Source organism: Siphateles boraxobius, unplaced genomic scaffold (assembly GCF_051911475.1).
Source record: "Siphateles boraxobius isolate OS27281-9 unplaced genomic scaffold, OSU_SipBor_1 189, whole genome shotgun sequence".
In the NCBI taxonomy this organism is placed as follows: domain Eukaryota; kingdom Metazoa; phylum Chordata; class Actinopteri; order Cypriniformes; family Leuciscidae; genus Siphateles; species Siphateles boraxobius.
Genome location: NW_027508798.1, coordinates 791,968 through 818,640, shown reverse-complemented (window position 1 = coordinate 818,640; position 26,673 = coordinate 791,968). Strand labels below are relative to the sequence as shown.

At 43.3% G+C, this 26,673-nt stretch overlaps 1 long non-coding RNA gene, 1 other non-coding gene and 1 pseudogene across 2 annotated transcripts; all 3 read right to left on the bottom strand.

Moving 5' to 3' along the window:
• Positions 1–392: 392 nt before the first annotated feature.
• LOC143741331 (uncharacterized) lies at positions 393–920 on the bottom strand. The gene is made up of 3 exons (XR_013205009.1): positions 804–920; positions 543–702; positions 393–458 (listed from the first exon to the last, which is right to left on the bottom strand). It is a non-coding gene; the product is annotated as an uncharacterized LOC143741331 (long non-coding RNA).
• Positions 921–8,994: 8,074 nt separating this feature from the next.
• LOC143741351 (U1 spliceosomal RNA) lies at positions 8,995–9,158 on the bottom strand. Its single transcript, XR_013205021.1, has one exon. It is a non-coding gene; the product is annotated as a U1 spliceosomal RNA (small nuclear RNA).
• A 444-nt stretch (positions 9,159–9,602) lies between these two features.
• Positions 9,603–9,775, bottom strand: LOC143741348 (U2 spliceosomal RNA; annotated as a pseudogene).
• Between the last annotated feature and the right edge of the window lie 16,898 nt (positions 9,776–26,673).

Here is a 26,673-nt window from a genome sequence, read left to right as displayed (position 1 = left end):
CAACTGTATGTAAATTATGACGAGGTGAGATGCGCTAATCATGTTAGTTTATAGCACGAGATCCAAACTTTTGTTTTACCTAACGTTAATTAGATTCGAATGAGCGGAATTGGAATAGTTAAAATTCAAACATACCCCAAGCCTAATTGACCTAAACGACATAATGTGAAATGTTCCACTCACATGTACAGTCAGATGTTCTTTGTTTGTGTAAGTAAATCAAACCAGTGACTAAGCGGTCAACTTCACATTGTTTCTACTTTTACTAAGTGAACTGAACATGTCATCTCCCTTTTTTAAATGATATAATTAGAATATAATGATAATAACTATTTTACAGCAAACTGCACCAAAGGAGCTTACATTCTGACACCTTGCAGGAGCATGCTTAAGCGTGTCTGCCACAATGTCCTCCACTGTTGCTTGCTGGATTCTTGGATTGGACATCATCACTGCCTCTGTAATATTAAATTCCATAATTATGCAGCAATGGTTTAAAAAGTACTGGTAATACAGGTTTTTGAGTCACTAACATATTGGACTTTTTATGACCTTCATAATGTTCAAGTTCTGCAGTGGTCTCTTCCCTTTCTTCCCCTTCAGACTAAACTCCTTCCACACACTGTAGGAGGCCACTGCCCGCATCACCCGCCGGGTGTTTTCCCCAGGGTTTGGACCTCCAACAAGACTTAAATGGTGTGTCTACAAGATGGAATACATTTTCAAAATGGTAATAACTTTTGTTATTTAACTTAATTCTAACACTTTTTTGTCATTTCACGTATAGTTCACTATTCACATACCACTCTATTCCGAAATGTCTCCTCTTTCATTTTTTCTTCAAGAGAGAGGAGTTCCTCCATAGTGCCACACACATCAAGGCTCATCTCCTCCACTCGCTGACGAGTGCCATCACCCAGGGCACGAGCATAGAGTTCATACAGGGCTGCTGTTGAGCTCCTCATCGCCTTCATCTCACTCTCTATGCTGATGATTCTCTGAGTGAGTAGGCTCAGGAGGTGATCTGGGAGAATCAATATTGATTCATTCAAATAAAGGTAAAAACTAAGTTTCAAATTATGTTTTGCATTTACCATTCTTCTGGATGTCTCTAGGAGGCGCTGGTCTTAATGATGCATTAAGAATGGTACAATCTTCAGGTCTTGATTGCGTTAGTGTGTTTTGTTTGTTCGGTTTAAATGCTGGGGGAAATGGCAGCTGAGGTTCCACTGTAAATAAGAAATGAAATGTACTGGTATTGGTATCAATCAACTAATGAAATTAATTTGGGTATTCTGAAAACCCCCAAACACTGTGGTAAAGTAAAAAAAATTAAAACTAAGAAAGGCCTACCAGTTGTTGTACAGTTCACCCGGTTCTTCTTTTTGGGGTGAGGTACTGAAGAAGTATCTTTAAAGTAATTCAAAAATCATTTTTATTCATTTTTTTTTTAATTGTTTACTGGTAAACTTTTTCACATGCTCAGGTTCATACCTTCATCGGAGCTGCTGAGACACACTTGTCGTTTTTTTCTCTTAGGAACGTCATCAGAGCTCTCCACAGAAGACTGCACAGCTGCTCTTTTGGACCACTTTTTAGCAGTTTCATAGTCACCTGAAGTAAAAATACAGTGAGTATAATTTAGCATTCCTTAACAGTAGTTGCACTAACATTTTGTTTGAATGGTCCTTTAAAGTAAAATGAAATACCTGTTTTTGCAAACACTCTGACCCTGTGCCTGGTCCAATTTTTTTTATCAGGTAGTTCAAGCCTTTTAATTTTTTTGGTCACATTAATTGGTGGCCAGTAACAGTATTGTACCTGCATTAAAATAGTACAATTAAATTATGAAATAAATATTGTAGAAGTAGAAAATAATTGCAAACTGTAATATGAAAGCAATAGTAACTGAAAATCTAACTCAAGTAAAAAGTTAGATGTAAATGTTAATAATTGAGAATTGTACTCAAAACACGCTAAATGGAACTAACATTCGTTGGGAGAACAATGTGTTAAATTTGAAAAGAGAAACATGAGGAAAAAAAATAGAAGAGTTGTCCTTACAAGGAGGGCATGCAAATACTTTTGTAAAAAAAGATTAAAAGTGCTTTACAAAAAATGTGCATGAATAATTTTAAAGATGCACTGTTATGTTCCATAAAAGCAAGAATTGTCCATTTTGATTTTCATGGTGAATGTAAAGATATTTGTTAATGTATGTTGTTGATACAAGTGAGATTTAATACCTCATCTTCTTCAAAAAGCCAGGTCTGTAGTACCAAATCACAAGTCCCCTCCTCCAAAAATTCAACTATTGCATACATTCTGCAAGAAGCAAGAAAAATCATTATAAATGGAAAAGAAGCTAATTATATTTACCAATCGCCTCAAATCACATCATATGACAACCTATTACCTTTGATTATAACTTGTGGAGCAATGACAGAAAAATCACACTCCTGTCTTCTGCATTCATCTTTATCGCATGTTTTGTGAGTTCTGATGTTGGAATCCATTTGATAGTGTTGTTTTTTTGGTTGTACGTGTAGGCACCAATCAAAAATGACATGCATGGGCTGTGGAACAGAGGGTACGGTTTACTGTACACACGGCAAAGCACTCTTTCTTCCTTGTCTGGCACTTGAAGAATTTCACAGCATTGGCCCCCACTGAGGATGTATGCACAGTCTCGGGCCTTTGTAGAGATTTTCTGTACATTTGTATTGTTTGGAGTTTTTTTCTGTTTGCTCATCTCTTCCAGTCTCTTAGAAACCTGAATCAGTGGGTGTCTGCCAGAACGCACCATCTTCTTCAGTGACTGCAGGTAGTTTTCAAACATGAAGGCACTACAATTTTCCAGACAACCAAAGTTTTCTGCATCACTTGCTATGTGCAGCATGGTATGGGTGTTGTACACGAGGAACTCCTGTCCATAGAGTGTCCTACCTTTTTCCACAAAGTATTGCAGCAGTTCATTGGCATATTTGGAATGTTCCTGCACAAGACTTGGACATACTAGGATTGCCATGGCCACACTGAAAGAAAGGAAGTGTAAGTACATGTCATCTGGCAGTATTCCCTTTAACACAATCTTCCCTGTGTATAAAAGGAACTGACGAAACTCGGTTGCTTTCCATCTGTCCAGCTCCTCAAGACCCCTAGGCTTTCGCACAAATGCAGATGGTATGCAGTTCCGGAGAGACAGCAGTCTTGCACTAATCTCTTTGGTTTGGCTGGCCGAAACCCTCACAGCTCTGTCTCCTCTGGTCCAGATGAGCAGGAGCCTTTTCATTACACCGAGACAAGCCTGGTGCATGTAATCAATGGGAAAGCACCTCACCATGTCTATGGGGAGGTGAGACACAGGTGTGTTCCCATGGTGATGCTGAAATTGTGTTTGGTTTCTGAATGCTTCATCTGTCCGGAGTGTGAGGTCAGCAGTCTCTTGGTATGTGACTCTGTTTAACCACACACCTTTTTGCTCACATCGGTCACAGCCAAAGTACCCGGAATACAGTTTAATATTTTTCACTAATGCACGAGCTGGAGCATCACACACAAAGCACCTCAGATTGACATTTATTTTTCTTCCCATGAAGGTAATCCCGTCATTCATCAGATGACCCAGGTCCCTTACTGTGTCTTCCAAAAAACCAAGATCTGTTGGTCGACTTGCACCACATGTCAGAGCCGTGGGGAAAATGGTAACAGGATCTAGCATGACTGCGCAAAGGACTGGCCACATACATGTTTTGGAGCTTTTGTACAGTGGTAATCCATCAACGTTCAGGGATAAATCAATACAGTGGAGTTTAACTACTTCATCAAGTGGGTAACTTTCTAACGTTTCTTGTAATTTCTGTTTTAGTGGAAAGTAAACGTATTCCATTCCAGATGATTGCTGTGTGTCAAGTTGCCGGGGAGTGTGCAAAAGGGTCCGGGCAGTTGAGGGTAATTCACTGTGTCCATGCCTTTTTAACAATTTAAGAAGGTTGTCAAGTGCATTGTGTTTTATCTGGTTTTCAATAGCCCAAGTGGACAGCTCTTCTGCCAGTGACGTGTCCTTACTGTCGTCGTCTTCAAGGTGAAAGGCCAAGGATTCATTCAAGCTGTTAATTACCTCCCATGTTGTTGCTATTGGCTGTTCTCTTGCATTTTCAGAGTGCAAATGGTGTTCAGTGTCAGATGAATATTCCTCACAATTCTGCTCCATATCAACTGACATTACTACTCCGTCAGCACCTTCTGATTGTTCTTCAACTGGAAGATCAAGTGATTGTACTTCAACGGCTGGATTAGTCTCCAGGTGAGATGGCGATCTGGACAATGCCTGCCTTGTGGTTCTCCAAGCATGCACATATTTCCTGTGCATCTCTCTCTTTTCAGAGCTCATTCTAGGAGAGTAGCATTTATTTAATTTATATTTAATTTGTACACCCTTTTTATATACCCAATCTGAGCTTTCAAGTTAGTTAAATTGTCTTATTTTTCTTAAATATTTAGGGATCACTGATTATCAGATTTTATTTTTAAATATTGTATTTTTGTAATGTTTGGTCCTTTTGTGGTCTTTCAGCACTAAAACCAAATCCTACTAGAAAGAACATGTTACTGTAAATTTGTAAATGTCTTACCTTGTAGTGTTGAAGGCAAAATGAAAGAACTTATGGACAAAAACTGCAACACATCAATGTGAATGGTTTGTTATTTTTAGGCACTTGCAATAGATATTAATTGGTAAAATGTTACTTTGCTATATATTGAACAATTCACATGAAATTAAACTGCAAATATATAAAAAAAAATCTATTTATCAAGTTGGAAGTTTTGCAGTGCTCTCTTAATTTCTGAATCTACATAAATAGCCTATGTATGGATAGTTGTCCCATCGCAAAAAAATTACCAAATATAAATATCCAATGTAAGTTTAAAAATAAAATATACAACATATATTACTGACAACACATTTAGGAGCAACTAAGTAATATTATTTACCTTGCAATTAAAACTGAGGCGACAGAGGAAGACAATCCAAAATCTAATAAAACAAAAGTAGTTAAAAAATGTATTTCATTAATCAAACCTGGTAACAGTCCTAAAGTTTCATGTTACATGTATGCTTCATTATGCCAATAAATACTGAAAACTTGTCTGATAGTTAGTCAAAACGTACTTACGAAACCAAAGCTCTTAAAAGTCTTAGCTCTTAAAAGAACTTTTGGGGTGTACAGTATCGGGCTGCTGTGGACACGTGCAAAAGAAAAAGAGAAAAACAATAAACAAGGCTGAATATGAGTGTGATGGGCCTCTATACGAGTTAAAATGCTGTGGACGAAAGGTTAATATATTAATTTATTACATGGCCTGGTTGAATTCTAATGGTTGAATTCTTGGTAGTATGCGGTCTATTATTTCTTGATAAAAGACATCTGTATAACACACCGTTGCCATGAAAAACAGAGCGTTGCCATGGACACAGTTCTGTTTGCTCTGGAGGATAAACCCCTTTTTAAAATCAATATTTTGTGTCAATTTATTGATTTATTTGTTAGGTAGCCATGTAATAAGTGTGATAATGTATAGCGATGCTGTTGTTATAGCGAATACATCCCCTTCAGACGGATTCAAGACCACTCCGTTCGCGTCGGGGTCCTGATCAGCCTGTCGGATTGCTCTACATTAACGTATCCCTACACATTTAACGTAACTTTACTTACCACAAATGTCACTGTATGTTTTAGCGGGGACAGTGGTCTAATGGACCTGAATTAAAAAACTAAAAATACCTGAACAACAATCTTTATATGAAAAAAAATAAAATCAACTCGAGCTCGTCTATATCAGTCTATATCCACCACCGTCTTCAACCAACAAACGTTAATTCCGTTATGGCAGTTATTTAGTATGACTGACGAGGAGCATTCTATGCATTTTAAATGTCTTATTTCCTTTACAACCCTAACTGGGTCAGGGGATTATGATGCAGGTAAGTTAGGCTATAGCTTGTTAAGAATGTTGAGGCTGTTGCTCTGTGTATACATGGATAGTTCATTCATGGGGAAATTGTTTAGAGAGTGCATTCACGCAACCTAACAATTGATGCTCATTACTGTGCCCTCTGTTTCTGTGTTTAAGTGCCTGGTGTCATAGTTTACTTCCTGGCTTGAAGGATGAAGCTGTAGGTAAGCAAATTAAAATGCCACACAACTACCTGACACCTTATCACTATTTTATATATATGTGTGCATTTTAAGTAATATCAATCAAACTGAAGCTTTGCAACTGTTTAAAATTAATTTTGTTTTGTGAGGAGAACAGTTGCAACTTTGAACTTTGCAACTGTTCTCCTCACGAAACAAAATAAAATTTAAACACAAATCTGGTAGCATCACTATAACAGAAAAGTTAATGTTTTATAGTTTAAGCTCAAACTAACCAAAGTAAAACCTTTAACATTTTAATTACTAAAAGTAATTGAATTTTTAATATACCTCAATACCGGTGTATGTTGCTAGTTTTTACCTTTGTTTAGGCATTTTTTTATACAGTGGTAGTGAGCGAGTGGCCATGCATGGTTTTACCTGTGGTTACCAACTCTCACTATCAGAATATGTTCGTTTATGCCTATGATAATTATAAATGAAATAATTATTACCAATTGCTTTGAGTTTGTATAATTCATATTTATTCCAAGGAAAAAAGTTTTACACAGCTGTAAACAAGTTCTGATGCTGCCCTCTGTAACCGGTAGGCGTGGCTTGGGACTGGCCTCATAGGGCAGTGAAGCAAGTGCATTCTGGGAGTTGTCTTTCATCCACATGAGCCAAAAAATACATTTTCTGGATTTTCTCAGTCTAGAAGGCACCAAATTCTAAAATAATTTCACATTTCTACTACATAACCCAATTTAAAAAGACATTAATCTTTCCAGCGGTGAAGTATACCTTTAACCCACCGGCCCACCTCAACATTTCGATTTATATAAGCATTGTCATACATTAAAAAAAATATCTGCACACTGATTTACATTATGAAGAACACATTAAATTGACAGTATTTAAAAGTCATGGTAATGGTAGGTTAATGTCAGCATTACAGGAAAGACACAGATTGGTGAAAGATTAATGACACCAGTGTTTTGCTCCAAAATAGTTTATTCTTTCCCCTCCCCCCTTCCTTTATTGGTCCTGCTTTTAATACTATTAGCACAGTTATTTCTTTTTTTTAATGCTGTAAAAATCTTTCTGTTATTTCTATTTTAATAAAACTTTTAAAGCCTGTTAGTGTAGTTGCATTGTAGTTACTTTATGACAACGTTGTGAGGACGTCGTGGTAAAGTTCCATTTTTTATAATCTTGGCTAACGTTCCAGAAACGTTGTGGGCACGTCCTCAAAAGACGTCGCTAGTTTATCCCATGGAGAACGTTGTAGAGACGTGGTCAACTGGTCTCCAGATAACTTTTCAGAATATTGCGTTGCAAGTATTAGCCTAGTGAAACGCCATTTATATATTATTTGGGAAATGTACTTAATTCAGCAAAAATTGTATTAAGTTATCTGGTGACCAGTTGACCACGTCTTTACAACGTTTTCCATGGGATAAACTGGCGACGTCTTTTGAGAACGTGCCCACAACGTTTCTGGAACGTTAGCCAAGATTATAAAAAATGGAACTTTACCACGACGTCCTCACAACGTTGTCATAAAGTAATGTCACGCTGACCAAGTGACGACTAACTGACGACGTCGTCACAACGTACTGTGTTAGCTGGGTTGTCACTTTACCTCCTGAAGGGTGTATGTCCCGTGTGACAAGCAACACACGAGACCAAGTCCAACAAGAGGCGATCGCTGTCTCAGACGTCTGACCAGACCACTTGATCTTAGCCAAAAGGCCGAGAAGCGATGACACAATGACGCAGAGGCGGGGGAGCCGTCAAAGGCCACGCCCACCTGGGCCGTGGCGAGAGGGTCTAAAGGTCGCCAACAAACAAGCTCAGCTCACAGCAATACAAGCTCAGCTTGACTGTTGACACCGAAAATGGATCACAGCAGAGCGCACAACACGACACTTTGGAGTGCAACCTGGGATTTTGGACCAACAAACATTCTGCCCTAAAAGTGAGCGGGCAGACCAAAGCGTACGTCGTAGAGACTTGAAACTCTTGAGGGATGGTAGTACCCGCCCGGTCTACAACATCACCAAGGCTCGGCCCAATCGGCCCCAAGGTGGCGCTGCAGCGATCAGAAGTACGAAATGCCTCGTAACTCCTGAACCGTCCGTCGCAGACCCAAGTGTCTTACATCACCGGAATCCTTGGCTCGGGCCGAACAAGACGCAGGCCTCGGATTCGATGGTTGCGCTGGCGAGATTTTCGGGTATTTGGGATTTTGTGAAAAAGCTACTTTTGCACACTAGTCCTAGGTCTTTCGCCCGATCTGACCCAAACCGGTGCAGAAAGATTCCCTGGAGTATGATTGCCGACAGCGATGGGGAAAAAAGTCGGAATTTCGATTCACGTTGGCGACGGGACGCCAAAACGTTGGGAGTGGGCGAGGCGGGCTTTACTTAAATGGCCATAACTCTCCAACGGAATGAGACAATTACACCCAAGTCGGTACACTTGTGCACGGGCTCAGCCTGTGCTCAGGTGAAAAGGGATGTGGCGACTGGCCACTTGGTGGCGCTGTAAACAGTAAAAACAACAACATGAATACGGCCATAGGCGACTGTATGTCAGGTGATTTTTCACACATGCACAAGGTATTCATAGGACCACTGCTGCCAATCAAAGCGCTGGTTGAATAATGGAGATTATTTGAAGAATGATGAAAAAAAAAACTAAAAAACAGCCCTACTTTTGCAGACTGGTTCTAGGTTGAGAGTTTTACATCTCTCGATCAACCACTGCAGTTCAATTCTCTGGACTTCCTAGGTCGTTAACTACCAGAAGAAGAGGAACTCGAACAATCTGCTCTTTTAACCAGTGTGTCCAGGGGAGAGCGCGAACGCAGTCCCCCACTACCATAAATTATGCAGTCGAGATTCCCACATTTGGGGAATTCGCAGGGGTCAACACAACCGGAGTGCAATGGCCGAGCCTCGCCCTGGGTGAACCACCTTCCTGATCATGGTGTCTCCCCTGCCAGGTAAGTATGAATTCCCAGGCCTCCCGTCAGAGGCACCGTGTCCCTCTCCGCAATCCTCACCAACGTAAAAATGTCCACCAACAATCAAACACACACCTGATTCAACTCATCAGCTCATTCGTAAAAACTCCAAGAGATAAGAGAGAGACATCAAAAACCTGCAGCGTCGGGCTCTTTTGCTGTTGTTGTTGTGGATGATGTTGTTTTCATGCTCCGGATCCATGAGCCAAAAATCAATTTCATACGCGGTCACCGGATAGTGGACGAATCAGATGTTAAACGAGATAAGAACAGAGTTGTTGTTTTTTTTCCCCTCTCACACCACCATTACCTGTATAGCATATGATCACCTACAACACCTTTAAAGCACCCATACACAGCAATATACGTTACTTCCATTAACACCTGCTGCCACACAAGACTAAAACATCTCTTTCATTGAACACAGTTTTTGGGGGTGCACCGTTCCCAGAAATACTGCAATACCGGGTCGATGCGTGGAGTGGACGGAGCAAGCCCCTGTTCCATCTCCCAGTTCCAAAAATCAATTTAATATATGGTGCCCGGGTAGGGCACGTATCAGATATTAAACTGTTAAGAACAGATTTTCTTTCGAAAAAAGTTTATTGTTACAAATTCATTCTTTACACTTCCATATTTATCTTTTAAACATTCCACATGTCTTTAAAACAAAATAACACAATTAAAGGTTAAAAATAAGTGTTGGATAGTGTGTCGTATAAAAGTCCATGTGTGTAAAATGTTGGTTTTTAAAAGAAAGTTAAAAGGAATGAAAATACAAAAGCAATAAATCAAATAAAACAATAAAACATGCCAACTAAAACATTGTCTCTTGTGCAGGATCGCGGTTGAGTCCCTATCAAGATTGTCCATTCACTCCAGGTCTCCAGAACAGGCCCCAGACTCCTCGTTTCCGATGCCCAGCGGAGATCCCCTCTCCTCCGGCCCGCTGGCCCGCTGTTCCCGTAGCCGGTGTGGTGAGGGTGCATCTACGGGCGACCAGGGTCGGTGGTGGCCGGGACCTCGTTGGTGTGACCCCAGCCCCCCCATCCGAATGACGACATCCGGCGCCTCCTGCAGCGTAGATCTAACTATTTGCTCGCACGCGTGGAGGGGCACCGTAACGCGTTTCCCCACCAGCAGGTTTCTGGTGGCCCAGATGGCATCCTTGATGTGGTTGAGGGTGAGCCAGAGTGAGGTGAATTGCTTTGATGTTAGCTCCTTTAAGCCCTGACCCACCCCCAGGATGGCGAGCCTGTATTCCATCTGGGCCCCACCTGCTGGCAGGCACGGGAATACCAGGGGGCTGGTCTTGGCCCACAGGTCCCGCGCAGCACCGCACTCCCAGAGCAGATGGTAGACGGTCTCCGGGGAACCACATCCGGACCGTGGGCAGATGGAGTTTTTGGCCATGCCTCTGGAGTGCATGACCGCCCTGACCGGGAGGATCTCATGGGCCCCCATCCACGACAAATCCTTAAGCCTGTTCTGGAGAGCTGGGTGGGCTGCGTTCCTCCAAACGTCTTTGGCCTCACCTAGTGTGAGGCCTGGAACCGGACACACCGATTCCCGATCCTGCACAAGAGAGATGAGAGACTTATGATTTGTTCAAACAGTGACATCTTGATTCTCTAAATCATGTCTTTTTAAAAAGGTTTTAATAAAACAATATTCTTGTGGAAGGTAATATCTTTCCCTCCATTTTCTTTCCTTTTCTTCACCACTTCTCTTTTCAGGCGCTCCCATTTTGACCCCCAGAAGAAATAAAACACTGCCCTCTCGACTGTCAGGAGGAAGAACCTTGGTGGCCTAAAAACAGAGCAAAGCAATAAAAACAAGGGTAAGATCACAGCTTTATAAATTAAAATCTTCCCTTCCAATGTCAGCGTCCGTAATCTCCAAAAGCCCAGTCTTTGTCTAACTTTCCCTACCATTTCTGTCCAATTTCCTTGTCCACCCCCCTCTTTGTCAAACTTTACTCCTAAAATCCTAATGTCAGTTTCCTTAAAATTCACGTCTAGTCCTGTCGTGTCTGTCACCCCATGGTCCAAAAAGCTGGGCCTCGGACTTGTTTCTGTTGAGTTTTGCTCCAGAGGCTCGCCCGTATTGGTCAGTCAGGTCGAGTGCTCTCTGTACTGATAAAAGGTCAGTTGTTAAAATTGTCACATCGTCCATGTATAAAACACATTTTAAGTCCGTCAGTCCTTTTGTACCTGGAATTCTCAGTCCTTTGATCCATTGGTCCCTTCTCAAGAGCTGTGCCAGTGGTTCGATGCAAACCACATACAAGAGCGGAGATAACGGACACCCTTGACTGACGCCACTGCATACAGTTACTGCTTTTGTCAAGTGCCCATTTATAAGAATTCTGCTGGTTATGTCTTTATACAGCATCCCCACCCACTTTAGAACCCTCCCTGGCAGCCCCAATTTTTCCAGTACCTGAAACAGGTACTGGTGCGAGACTCGGTCAAATGCTTTCTCAAAGTCTAAGTTTAGAACTATAAGCCAATTGTTTCTGTCTCTCGCAAAACAGATTGTGTCTCTTATCAAAATCAGGCTGTCCGTGATCTTCCTCCCTGGCACAGCGCACGCTTGATCTGGGTGGATCACGTCCTCTAAAATTCTTGACATACGACTAGCTAAAAGTTTACTAAAAATTTTACAGTCAACATTTAAAAGGGTGATTGGTCTCCAATTTTTTAAGTCTGCTTTGTCTCCTTTCTTGTGTAAAAGTGATACTATCCCTGATCTAAAACTGTCGGGTAATATGTCCAGTCTGTCAAACTCTTTAAAAACGGTCAATAGATTGTGTGCTAAAATGTCCCAGAATGTTTCATAAAATTCCAGGGGAAGCCCATCCATCCCTGGGGACTTCCCCTTTTTAAAACCCTTTCTACATTCTGTCAACTCGAGAACCGTAAAATCCTGTGTTAAAAAGGCACACTCCTTATTAATTTGTGTTTCTAAGAGGCTTAGCATTTCTCTTACTGCATCATCTTGCACTATTTTTTCATTGTATAACTCTGAGAAGAAATGTTCCACTTGCTTTAAAATTCCCTCTGTGTCTTTCACTTCTTCCCCACCTGTTTTTAATTTTGTTATTCCCCCACCTTTTGTTATAATCTTTTTAAAAAAATAGCGTGTACATTTTTCACCTTCTTCCATCTCTTGTTCTTTACTTCTAAGTATTACTCCTTATTTTTTTCTTGTTCATAAGCAGACATTACTCTTTTGATTTCATTTACTTCTTTACTAAAATCAAGACCATTGTTTAAAAGATTAAAATATCGTTGTAACCTCTTTTGCAGCCCTACGATGCACCTCTTTTCCTTTTTTCTCTTCTCTTTGCCCTTCTTTCTAAAAAACGTCTGAGTCCTACCCTTCACCATTTCCCACCACAGTGCTTGTGAGTCAAAGAAATCTTGAAGAGTCTGCCATTGGCTAAACTGCTCCCTGTATTCTTTGACTATCTCCTCATCCTGCAACAGGGAGCAGTTTAGTTTCCACATCCCTCTGCCTACTGTCACGTCCGTGGGTAGTGCGAGGGTGCAGGATAGCATTGCCTGATCAGAAAAGTAAACGGGAGTCAATCTAGCATCAGCTGGCGGGCATTCACGTGTAAAAACATAGTCAATGCGAGAGGCTTTGGTGCCATCACCACTGATCCAGGTGAAGCCCTACTCTCTTGGATGCAGACTTTTAAAACAGTCAACTAGTTTAAAATCTCTGACTACGCTTTGCAGTAAAACTGATGTTTTGTCCACTCTAAAATCATCCCCCGTTCTTTTCCTATCTGCTCTAGTTAAAACACAGTTAAAATCCCCTGCTACTACCAGAGGAGCCCTCCCCAGAATGTGGGGCTGCAAGTCCTCTAAAAGCTCATACCTTTCATTTTTTTCCGTAAAACCATATACATTGCACACTTTAAAATCCCTTCCTAAAAAAGTCATGTTTGCTAAAAGTGCCCGTCCGTCCCTCACCACTGTGCTGCCCTTTACCAAGATATTTGGATTTTTAATCAGTATAGCGACTCCATCGTTTCGATTAAAATTTGACCCACTCCATATTGAGGGTCCAGAGGTCCACATCTCTTCCCATTTCCTGTACTGGGTTAAAAGGGCAAAGCACACTCTTGTAATAAAAACATATCTGAATTACATGATTTTAGGAAGGTAAAAATGCTCTGTGCTCGAGACGTGGACCTCACACTTCTCACATTGATGGTCGAGATTGTGAGGGCCATGAGCAGTATTAAATAGAAAGGCATGAAGCTTAAAACATACGTTTTGTAAAAGGTTACAGTTTTAAACAAATAAAATCAAAGAATTCCCTGTGCCTCCTGCCTCTCCCTTCTCCCATGGGGACTGGGTTCAGGGGGGCAAGAGTTTGACACCTCCGGATCCACAGAGCTGAACTCTTGTGACTCTTTCGGTGTTGATGTTCTCAGCTTGAAGTGCAGAAAAGAAACTTCATTGGGGGATTCTGAGGGCCACATGCGGTCCAGATCTTCCGGGGAGGAACTATCTAGCCGATGTGTGGCCCTCGGCCTTTTCTCCACTGTTATGCACAGAGGAGATCCCGCAGTTCTCTTCTGCACTTGAGCATTTGGGAGTGAAGATTCAACTTCACTCCCACTGGAGGGCATACTCACCTCCGAGACGGTATTGAGGGAGGAAACCGTTTCGTCCTCTCCGTTTTCTATTTCTTTGCCTTTGTCTTGCCCGGGAGTGGTTCCCTCCCCCTGTTCCGTTTCCATTTGTGACTCCGCCCCTGTGGCCGCCCCACTTTCTCTTTCCTGACCAATCCCTGAGGCTGGCTGGGAATTTGAAATTCCCGCCAAAACCTCAGGGATCACCTCCTCCTTCCTTTGTTCTTTCCTTTGATCTGTTTGTGGGGCGGCCATTTTGTTGCTTTTCAGTTTGTTGGCAAAACTTTTCGGGCAATCTCTGTAGAGATGGGATGACTCCCCACAAAGGTTGCACTTTCTGCCATTGTGGCACTCTTCAAAGGTGTGCCCAATCTCTCTACACTTTCTGCAAATTATTTCCTGACATGCCTCGGCGAGATGTCCAAGTTTACCACATTTACGGCATAGCTTGGGCATCCCTTGGTAGTGAATGTAGCCTCTATTCTCCCCCAACACAATCAATGATGGTATTTGACTCAGGCCATGGTAGCTGTTGGGATCTGCCCGTTGTTGTATGGGCACTCTCCACGCACAGCTCCAGATACCGTCTTCGTCTAAAACCTTGACTGGTTGTCCGCGAATAGAGCAATATCTTGCCAACCACACTACAATGTCTTCTCCACTCACAGTTTCATTAAACATCCTGACAATCGCAACTTTCCACTGCGTGCGTTTTAATTTCAAGCCAAAAGAGGATGGTACTCTCCTGACTTGTTCTAGATTGGATTTTTCACGGAAGTACATCCAACAGACTCTAGGTTTTAAAGCAATGGATATAAACTGTTTGTTGATTCTGCCCCAAAATCGGGGTTTTGATGTAAGTTTTGCATCCGCTACTCAGCTGAATACTTTCTGGTCTCGTTTTGAAACATGCAAAGCCAATTTCTCCATGTTCACAGTGGAAAAACTGACTGATAATTCATTCATTCAACTTTCTGATAAGAACAGATTTTTTTTTTCTTTCGAAAAGTTTTATTGTCACAGTTTTCCATTCCACTATTTCCATTTACATCCATTAATATTTTCTTTTAAATCACATTTATTTACACATATTAAACAAAAAAGAAAACAATTTACTGTTAAAAATTTGTTATGTTTGTGTATTGTGTAAAAAGTCCATGCATGTTTTTAAAAGAAAGGTAAATGGGTTAAAATAAATAGGAATAAAACAATAAAACATGCCAAATAAAACATCTCTTGTACAGGATCGAGGGTGAGTCCCTATCAAGATTGTCCATTCACTCCAGGTCTCCAGGACAGGCCTCAGACTCCCCGCTTCTGGTGCCCAGCGGAGATCCCCTCTCCTCCGGCCCGCTGGCCCGCTGTTCCCGTAGCCAGAGTGGTGAGGGTGCATCTACGGGCGGCCAGGTACGGTGGCGGCCGGGACCCTCTCCTATTGACCTCGGCCCCCCCATCCGAATAACGACGTGCGGCCCACCCTGCAGCGTTGTTCTTATTCTTTGCTCGCACGCGTGGAGGGGGACCGTCACGCGTTTCCCCACCAGCAGGTTTCTGGTGACCCAGATGGCATCCTTGATCACGTTTAGGGTGAGCCAGAGCGAGGCAAATGTTGGTGGTGTCAACTCCTTCAAGCCCTGACCCACCCCCAGGATGGCGAGCTTGTAGTCCACCTGGGCCCCACCCGCTGGCAGGCCCGGGAAAAACAGGGGGCCGGTCTTGGCCCACAGGTCCCGCGCAGCGCCGCACTCCCAGAGCAGATGTTGAACGGTCTCCGGGGAACCACATCCGGACCGTGGGCAGGTGGAGTTTTTGGCCATGCCTCTGGAGTGCATAACCGCCCTGACCGGGAGGATCTCATGAGCCACCATCCACGACAAGTCCTTAAGCCTGTTCTGGAGAGCTGGGTGGGCTGCGTTCCTCCAAACGTCTTTGGCCTCACCTAGTGTGAGGCCTGGAACCGGACTGTCCGTAAAACCATAAACATTAAGAACGTTAAAATCCTTATCTAAGAAAGTCAAGTTTGCTAAAATTGCTCGCCCATCCCTTACCACAGTGCTGCCCTTCACCAAGATGTTTGGATTGTTAATTAAAATAGCAACACCGTCATTTTTGTTAAAATTGGACCCACTCCAGATAGAAAGTCCTGGGGTCCAAAGCTCCTCCCACTTCCTGTAATTCAATAAAAACGGCAAGGCACATTCTTGCAATAAAAACACATCTGACTTAAAGGATTTTAAAAAGGATAAAACGCTCTGTGCTCATAAATTGCTCCTCACACTTCTCACATTTATTGTAGAGATAGTGAGGGCCATGAGCAGTGTAGTCTGATAAGAACAGATTTTTTTCTTTCGAAAAAGTTTTATTGTCACAGGTTTTCATTCCATGTTTTCCATTTACATTTTTTTATAAATCAAGTATTTATTTACACATCTTAAAACAACAAAAACAAATAAAAGACACACTTTATAGTTAAAAATCAATTATTGATTGTGTGTTGTGTAAAAGTCCATGTATGTTAATATTTGAGTTGTTTTAAAGGAAACGTAAATGGATTAAAATAAATAGGAATAAAACATAAAAACAATAAAACAATAAAACATGCCAAATAAAACATCTCTTGTAAAGGATCGAGGGTGAGTCCCTATCAAGATTGTCCATTCACTCCAGGTCTCCAGAACAGGCCCCAGACTCCCCGCTTCTGGTGCCCAGCGGAGATCCCCTCTCCTCCGGCCCGCTGGCCCGCTGTTCCCGTAGCCGGTGTGGTGAGGGTGCATCTACGGGCGGCCAGGGTCGGTGGCGGCCGGGACCTTCTACGTGTGACCCCGGCCCCCCCATCCGAATAACGACGTGCGGCCCATCCTGCAGCGTTGATCTTATTTTCTGCTCGCACGCGTGGAGGGGGACCGTCACGCGTTTCCCCACCAGCAGATTTCTGTTGACCCAGATGGCATCCTTGATCACGTTTAGGGTGAGCCAGAGCGAGGAAAATTTTGGTTGTGTCAGCTCCTTCAAGCCCTGACCCACCCCCAGGATGGCGAGCTTGTAGTCCACCTGGGCCCCACCCGCTGGCAGGCACGGGAAAAACAGGGGGCCGGTCTTGGCCCACAGGTCCCGCGCAGCGCCGCACTCCCAGAGCAGATGTCGAACGGTCTCCGGGGAACCACATCCGGACCGTGGGCAGGTGGAGTTTTTGGCCATGCCTCTGGAGTGCATAACCGCCCTGACCGGGAGGATCTCATGAGCCACCATCCACGACAAGTCTTTAAGCCTGTTCTGGAGAGCTGGGTGGGCTGCGTTCCTCCAAACATCTTTGGCCTCACCTAGTGTGAGGCCTGGAACCGGGCTCACTGATTCTCGATCCTGCACAAGAGAGATAAGAGACTTGTGATTAGTTAAAACAGTGGCATCATTTGTCTCTAAAAAGTATTTCTTTAAAGATTTCTTGATAAAACTATGCTCTTTTGACAGATTAAAAGACACCGGGCACTTTAGGTCAACTGGTAAAATTTTCAAAGATCTTAGGTACGACCCCATCCAGAATCGGGTCATAGCTGCTGTCTTGTTCTCTCTGGATGGGGTCAGTGCGTATTTAATGTGGAGGGCGGTGAAGCGGCTGCCTAAAAACAGGTGGGGGTCTGGGAGCCCTTTTCCGCCGTTCTCTCTTTTTTTCTTGACGACATCTCTTTTGAGTCGCTCCCACTTGGACCCCCACAGAAAATAAAACACTGCCCTCTCCAGGTTGGTTAGGAAACTTCGTGGGGGACTAAAAACAGAACAGACAAGTAAAATCAGTGGTAAAATCACAGCTTTACAAATTAAAATCTTGCCTTCTAACGTCAGTTGTCTTAGTCCCCAAAAGCCCAGTCTTTGTCTAACTTTCCCTAACATGTCAGTCCAGTTTCCCTGTCCTCCACCCATTCTGTCAAATTTTACACCTAAAATTTTCAAATCATTATCTTTAAAATCCAAATCTAGTCCACCTGTGTCAACATTCCCCCACGGCCCGAAGAGCAGGGCCTCAGACTTGCTCCTGTTGAGCTTAGCGCCTGAGGCCCGACCGTACCAGTCAGTCAAGTCCATTGCTCTTCGTACCGATAAAATGTCAGTAGCTAAAAGGGTCACGTCATCCATATATAAAATGCAGGTTGCCGTCAGTCCACCAGTCCATGGAATGTTTAGTCCTTTAATCCATTTGTCCCTTCTCAAGATCTGTGCCAGTGGCTCAATGCAAGCCACATACAGGAGGGGAGATAAAGGACACCCCTGACGGACGCCGCTGTGGATATTTACAGCTTTGGTAAGATGCCCATTAACTACAATTCTACTGACCAGACTGTTGTACAGCAGTCCCACCCAGGCTATAAACCTCCCTGGAAACCCCATTTTTTCCAGTACCTTAAAAAGGAACTGGTGCGAGATGCGGTCGAATGCCTTTTCAAAGTCTAAATTTAGGACTACTAGCTGAATGTTTCTGTCTCTCGCGTAACAGATGGCATCTCTAATCAGTACCAGGCTGTCCGTGATCTTCCTTCCGGGCACGGCGCATGCTTGATCCGGGTGGATTACGTCTGCTAAAACTGTCGACATACGTGTGGCTACAATTTTGCTAAAAAGTTTGCAATCAACGTTTAAAAGAGTAATGGGTCGCCAATTTTTTAAGTCAGTCTTGTCGCCCTTCTTGTGTAGTAGTGTCACTATCCCTATTCTAAAGCTGTCTGGAAGTCTGTTCAGGTTGTCAAATTCTTTAAAAACGGTTAGTAAGTCATGTGCTAAAACGTCCCAAAAGGTCAAGTAAAATTCAAGTGGAAGTCCGTCTAGTCCTGGGGACTTTCCCCACTTAAAACCTTTGAGAGCTTTTTGTGTTTCTAAAATTGTAAAATCCTGTCTTAAAAGTGCACATTGACTCTGGAGTTTTTTGTCTAAAAAATGTAAAACTTCCATCAAGCTGTCTTCGTGTACTTCTTTTTGGTCATATAAATCCCTGTAAAAGTTTTCCACCCCTCTTAAAATATCTTCCGTTTCATTTACTACCCTCCCATCTGATTTCAAATTTGTCATAGCCCCTCCCCTCGTTATAATCTTATTAAAAAAATATCTTGTACACTTTTCACCTTCTTCAATCTCTTGTTCTCTACTCCTTAAAATGACACCTTCACTTTGAATTTGGGCTAAAATTGACATTTCTTGTTTTACAGCTTTTATTTCTTCACTAAAATCAAACCCAATATTTAAAAGGTTAAAATACCTCTGCAGTCGTTTTTGCAACCCCATCATGCATCTATTTTCTTTTTTCTTTTTCTCTTTTCCTATTTTCTTAAAAAACAGTCTCGTCCTTTCCTTCACCGTTTCCCACCACTGTGCCCGTGAGTCATATAAGTCTTGGAGGGTCTGCCATCGGTTGAACTGCTCTCTGTATTCTCTAACAACCTCCCCATCCTCCAACAGAGAGCAGTTCAACTTCCACAGCCCTCCTCCTACTGTCACACCCGAGGGCAGTGAAAGGGTGCAGGATAGCATCATGTGGTCAGAAAAGAAGAGGGGGGATAATGTAGCATCGGTTGGCAAGCAGTCCCTTGTAAAAATGTAGTCGATCCGAGAGGCCCTGGTGCCATCACCACTGAACCAGGTGAAGCCCTCCTCTCTTTGATGCAATGTTTTAAAACAGTCGACTAAGTTAAAATCTCTGACTAAATTCTGCAATAAAACCGATGTTTTGTCAATTTTAAAATCTTCTACCCTCTTCCTATCTCTCTGAGTTAAGACACAGTTAAAATCCCCTGCAACCACGAGGGGAATCCTACCCAGCATGTGGGGTTGCAAGTCCTCTAAAAGCTCATATCTTTCATTTTTTTCCGTAAAACCATAAACATTAAGAACGTTAAAATTCTTATCTAAGAAAGTCAAGTTTGCTAAAATTGCTCACCCATCCCTTACCACAATGCTGCCCTTCACCAAGATGTTTGGATTGTTAATTAAAATAGCAACACCGTCATTTTTGTTAAGATTGGACCCACTCCAGATAGAAAGTCCTGGGGTCCAAAGCTCCTCCCACTTCCTGTAATTCAATAAAAACGGCAAGGCACATTCTTGCAATAAACACACATCTGACTTAAAGGATTTTAAAAAGGATAAAACGCTCTGTGCTCGTAAATTGCTCCTCACACTTCTCACATTTATTGTAGAGATAGTGAGGGCCATGAGCAGTGTAGTTAAAAGAATATGAACTTTTAAAAGAAGACTAATAAAAGACATACAGAGGTATCTTTAAAATTATGTTACATCTTGTTTCTCATGCCTCTCCTTTCTCCCATGGGGACTGGGTTCAGGAGGGCAAGAGCTTGACACCTCCGGAACCACAGAGCTGAACTCTTGCGGCTCTTTTGGTGTCGATGTTCTTAGCTTAAAATGCAGAAAGGAAACTTCATTAGGGGATTCTGAGGGCCACATCCGGTCTAGATCTTCCAGGGAGGAACTATCTAGCCGATGCGTTGCCCTCAGTCTTTTCTCCACTGCTACACACAGGGGAGATCCCGCAGTTCTCTTCTGCACCTGAGAATTTGGGAGTGAAAAGTCAGTTTCACTCCCACTGGAGGACATACTCACCTCCGAGACGGTGTTGAGGGAGGAAACCGTTTCCTCCTCTTCCTCTTCGATTTCATTTTCATTGTCTTGTCTGGGAGTGGTTTCCTCCCCCTGTTCCTTTTCAATCTGTGACTCCGCCCCTATGGCCGCCCCACTTCCTATTTCCTGGCCAATCCCTGAGGCTGGCTGGGAATTTGAAATTCCCGCCAAAACCTCAGGGATCGCCTCCTCCTCCCTTTGTTCTTTTGTTTGCGCTACTTGTGGGGCGGCCATTTTGTTGCCTTTGAGTTTGTTGGCAAAACTTTTTGGGCAATCTCTGTAGAGATGGGAGGACTCCCCACAGAGGTTGCACCGCCTGCCATTGGTACACTCTTCAAAATTATGACCAATTTCTCTGCATTTCCCACATATAATTTCCTGGCATGCTTCAGCTAAGTGCCCAAACTTTCCACATTTTCTACATAATTTGGGCATTCCCTGGTAATGAATGTAGCCTCTGTTCTCACCCAACACAATCATAGAAGGCAGATGATTCAAGCCCTGGTAGCCCCCAGCGTCTTCCCATTGTTTAATGGGAATTCGCCAGGAGCATGTCCAGATGCCATCCTCATCTAAAACCTTGACTGAATGGCTTCGAACTGTGCAAAATCTACCCAGCCAGACACAAACGTCCTCCCCAGTCACTGTCTCATTAAACATTCTGACAATCACAGTTTTAAGTGTGTTGTCAGAGAGCTTTTCAACAGTAAACATGGAGAACTGGGATCTGCTTCAAATCTGTGCCAGAAATCGTTCAGGTGGGAAACCGCTCTAAAGCTAACATCATAACATTTGTTCAGGGGCAGAGTCACAATACAGTTAAGATCCTCGGGTTTAAAATTTAGAGTTTTTTGGATCAGCTTCCTGGAGAAGTCAAGACGTGACATCCCCAGGAGCTTCCCCTCAACTTCTTTAAATAAAAAACGTACGCTGTGGTGCCTCCGCACGCCGGCACATGCAGCCGACATGGTGGAGGCACCAACAGCCTAAAACTTTAAAATACCAATAAATAAATAAATAAATAAATAGATAAAAAGGTCTTACCTTAAAACTGAACAGAAGTGAAAACAGCTGAATCAATATACCTCTCAAAAGTTTGGGGCTCAAGCCACTGAACGACCCAAGCCGGGAAAACCTCCAAGAGGCGATCGCTGTCTCTACCTTCAGACCAGACACTTGATCTTAGCCAAAAGGCCGAGAAGCGATGACACAATGACGCAGAGGCGGGGGAGCCGTCAAAGGCCACGCCCACCTGGGACGTGGCGAGAGGGTCTAAAGGTCGCCAACAAACAAGCTCAGCTCACAGCAATACAAGCTCAGCTTGACTGTTGACACCGAAAATGGATCACAGCAGAGCGCACAACACGACACTTTGGAGTGCAACCTGGGATTTTGTACCAACAAACATTCTGCCCTAAAAGTGAGCGGGCAGACCAAAGCGTACGTCGTAGAGACTTGAAACTCTTGAGGGATGGTAGTACCCGCCCGGTCTACAACATCACCAAGGCTCGGCCCAATCGGCCCCAAGGTGGCACTGCAGCGATCAGAAGTACGAAATGCCTCGTAACTCCTGAACCGTCCGTCGCAGACCCAAGTGTCTTACATCACCGGAATCCTTGGCTCGGGCCGAACAAGACGCAGGCCTCGGATTCGATGGTTGCACTGGCGAGATTTTCGGGTATTTGGAATTTTGTGAAAAAGCTACTTTTGCACACTAGTCCTAGGTCTTTCGACCGATCTGACCCAAACCGGTGCAGAAAGATTCCCTGGAGTCTGATTGCCGACAGCGATGGGGAAAAAAGTCGGAATTCCGATTCACGTTGCGGAACGGGACGCCAAAACTTTGGGAGTGGGCGAGGCGGGGTTTACTTAAATGGCCATAACTCTCCAACGGAATGAGACAATTACACCCAAGTCGGTACACCTGTGCACGGGCTCAGCCTGTGCTCAGGTGAAAAGGGATGTGGCGACTGGCCACTTGGTGGCGCTGTAAACAGTAAAAACAACAACATGAATACGGCCATAGGCGACTGTATGTCAGGTGATTTTTCACACATGCACAAGGTATTCATACCACATGATAGAACTCCTCATTCGGAACAACTTTGCTTCTAGGACCACTGCTGCCAATCAAAGCGCTGGTTGAATAATGGAGATTATTTGAAGAATGATGAAAAAAAAAACTAAAAAACAGCCCTACTTTTGCAGACTGGTCCTAGGTTGAGAGTTTTACATCTCTCGATCAACCACTGCAGGTAAATTCTCTGGACTTCCTAGGTCGTTAACTACCAGAAGAAGAGGAACTCGAACAATCTGCTCTTTTAACCAGTGTGTCCAGGGGAGAGCGCGAACGCAGTCCCCCACTACCATAAATTATGCAGTCGAGATTCCCACATTTGGGGAATTCGCAGACGTTCTCTCTAGCGAAGTGCAATGTCTACGTTGAACGTAGACAGTTACGGCCCCTCATTGGCCCAGAGTCTACGTTCACTGTAGACTCTAGGCCAATCAGAGAGCCGATCTGTCTACGTTCAGCCGGCGAACCGTTATTGGCTCAGAGTCTACGTTCACTGTAGACTCTAGGCCAATCAGAGAGCCGAACTGTCTACGTTCAGCCGCGAGCGTAGACTTTCAATCAGAGCGAACAGGTGATGGAGATCGGAATAAACCTTTTCAGAATTTGAAGGTAAGTGACAATGATATATTATTGTGTAAAAAATTATAAATATGATTGTATTATGTGTCAAACTACAAGCCAAACGTGACGCATGACTATACTTAACTGTTTATTACGTGATGTGTGAGAACGCTAGCATTACCGTTTCATTCAATCTATAATTATGTTAGATTGAAGTCTTTGATTGTATTACTTTGTTATTCATTATATATGTTAGATTGCTGTCTTCGATTGTATTGCTTACTACTGAATTTCCATATATGAACGATTAGCTCACACAAGGTAAACAATAATAAACGCCTGCAAACGATTACACATTTAAGAATATGTTTACGATCTGCTGATCCTTCATGCTTATAAAATATCACGTGAAAAGTTAAGGTGAACTACACTATATTGGGCATTCAAGGTAAGCATGATGTCATCAATTTTGGGGGGTTTATATGTGTGAATGTTTACATACACTTAGTTATTGTGAACAGGTTATGTGTATACAATTGTGGAGGACCATTAATCAAATGATCACAGAATGATTAGATTTAGTATTCATCTCTAAGGCTGTGTGGAGGACCATTATCTTTTTGACTTACTATTTAATGTATCCAACGTCATTTTCCACAATTGTATACACATCACCTGGTCACAATAACTAAGGTTATGTAAACATTCACACATATTAGCCCCAAAAATTGATGACATCATGCTATGTCATCAATTTTTGGGGTTTATATGTGTGAATGTTTACATAACCTTAGTTATTGTGACCAGGTGATGTGTATACAATTGTGGAGGACCATTAATCAAATGATCACAGTATGATTAGATTTAGTTTTCATCTCTAAGGCTGTGTGGAGGACCATTATCTTTTTGACTCAAATGATCACAGTATGATTAGATTTAGTAGTCATCTCTAAGGCTGTGTTAAGGTCAACACTTTTAAGGACTGCCAACTGAATGTATATACCATACCATGTAAGGTTCCCTCAATCAGACTAAATTTGGAAGACTTGCAGCATCAGATAGACACTGGGGTAGGTGAGATGTTGCAAACATTACCCTTCTGGAGTTTTTATAAAACTTTGAGTATACTGTTTTTTATTTATTTTTAGACAATTGACCAGACATGGACCCCTTATTGTGTATCCTCGACACAAGTGTGCCAAAGGAAAGGCAACAATGCCTTCTTAAGGCAACAAAGGAGGCCAAGGCGTATAAACCGCGCCAAACTACGGACGACGGCGACCTGAGGGATGCAAAGAAGACTTATAACAAAGGTAATACCTTGGGATGTTTTTTCCACCTTATGATTCCAACGCAGTCATGATAACCTACTGTTGTGCACTAGAGAATATGTGCTTGCGTGTTATCAAGGGCCGAACAATTTCTGTTTTCAGCTAAAGAGAGATGCCGGCTGGTCACGTCCACTCCAACGGAGGTGCAGTGTTTGGGTCAGCTAATAATCACGTTTAGGAAATACAACGGGAAAACTTTCAAATGGCTGGTAGAAAACGACGTTGGATACGTTAAATAGTAATCCAACTATGTTCAGTATGTTTTTCATAAATTAATTATGCTTTGTCACATTTTAGTGTCCTTGATCGCCACGTCAAAGAAAGCCGGCATCCTGATAAAAGAGCCATCAATGATCGGTGGATAAAGGACTACCTCCTGAGGTATGCGCAGCTGCTTCCACAGGTCTCCTGCCACCTCGAGATGAACGTGGACAGGGCCATTTACGGGCAGGGGCGGTTCAGGTCGTTCACGTTCATCGAGATGTGGCAGTGGTACAGTCTGCACAAGCTGCTTCAGGCTGTCCCGCAATCTGGGACCGACTACGAGCGAAAGATGGCTCAGGAGGCGTACTGCTCTGTGCGGCATTGGCTGGTGATGAATGAGGAGGACATCACCACCAAATCCCTGAAGCGCTTCAGGCAGTACATTCTCGATAGAGAGGTAGGTTAAGGTGACTTTTAAACAGCCGTGATTGTTACTACACATGCTATGTTGACAAACTTCAAGAGCACAAAGCTGTAATTCACAGAAGCCTTCATCTGATGCCACTCCTGCTGCCGAAACTTCCAGCTCTTCAAGAAGAGAACCTGAAAGAGCTTTATCGCCAGGTATGTTTTGCACATACAAGGAATTTGTTTTGGTGACAGAAGCTTCTACAGCACAAACAGAATAACAGTGACAGGACACAGATAATACAAATAATAAAACTAGAATTAGTATTCAACAATGAAAAACATTTATTACAAAAAAGAAATACACAAAATACAAAAATGTATTTTTTTTTAAAGAAAATATACAAAAAAGTAGACAACAGATGGTATGTACAGGTATGCATGTACAAATGCAAGGGGATGTAAATAAAAATAATGTAAATTAGAAGTGTGGTGTGTTAAATCAAGGTTTAATAAATCAAGGTTCCCCAGCAGCAGCTGACACCTCCCACTCGTCGTGGTCCGATGGCGTTCTGGACGACTCCGTCTTGGTGGATGCCCTCGACACCTTTGAGAGCCAAGAGGTGCCCATGTCCACCAGCCAGCCTGTGTCGGCCGGGGGTCCCGAACAGCCGCTGCCCTCCACCAGCGTGCCAGCAACTGCAGAGCGTCCCGAGCAGCCTCCTCTGTCTACTCGCAAGAAGGCAAAGCACAAGAAGCAGCATAAGGCCATGCTGTCCTCGCTTCACTCCACCAGCAAGGCTGCCTCTAGTGAGCGTCCCGAGCAGCAGATGCTCCTCCCGTCCTCAGCGCCTGGTCAGTCACCCTCTGATGCTCGCCCCAAGGAACTGCCGTCGACCTCCAACAGCCAGCCTGCGCCTGCCACCTCTTTGCCGCAGAGTGACTCTCCTGTAAGTGTAAAATCATAACATGCACAAGCAATTTTTAGAAAATCCCTAACTAAATGTTGTATGTCTTGTGTCTTGCAGGTGGAGCTGGAAGGCTGGGTGCGGCTGTGGGAAGACTCCCATGGCATCCCGTCAGCAGACATCCCCTGGCTGAAGGAGGACAGCGAGAGAGGCCTCTTTACGCCTGTCCAAATCTACAAGGACATCAAGGGCGTCATTAGAAGGCGGCGCGTCCTGAAGTCAGACAGGATGTGGTTTTATCCCCCGAGCCACCCGGCTTCGTTAGCGGCGGCATCCCCACTCCACAGGCCTTTTTCCGAGGCCGTTTTTTCTTCTGGCGCCCCATCGGAGTGTGGCGGTGCTCCCTGAAGTGTCCGCGTGGAGATAAGTGCCCTGGGGCCGGAGGCAACACACACCTCTCCAAGTCTGGTTACCATACCCGGGTAAGGCTCAGTCTCTTCAGACCTTTGTTTAGAGTAATACATACATAATTATTGACTACTTAACACACATGAATTCTGACTGAGGCATCATGTACCTATTTATTTTTGTTTTTTAAGAGGGGGCACAGTGTCCACAACACACAGAAACATGTGCTCGCACTTACACCATCGGCCTCCTGCCATCCTCCTATATGACTGCTAACTACAGCAACATAAGTAGAAGATAAATTATTAGATAATAGTCATCCATGCATGAAAA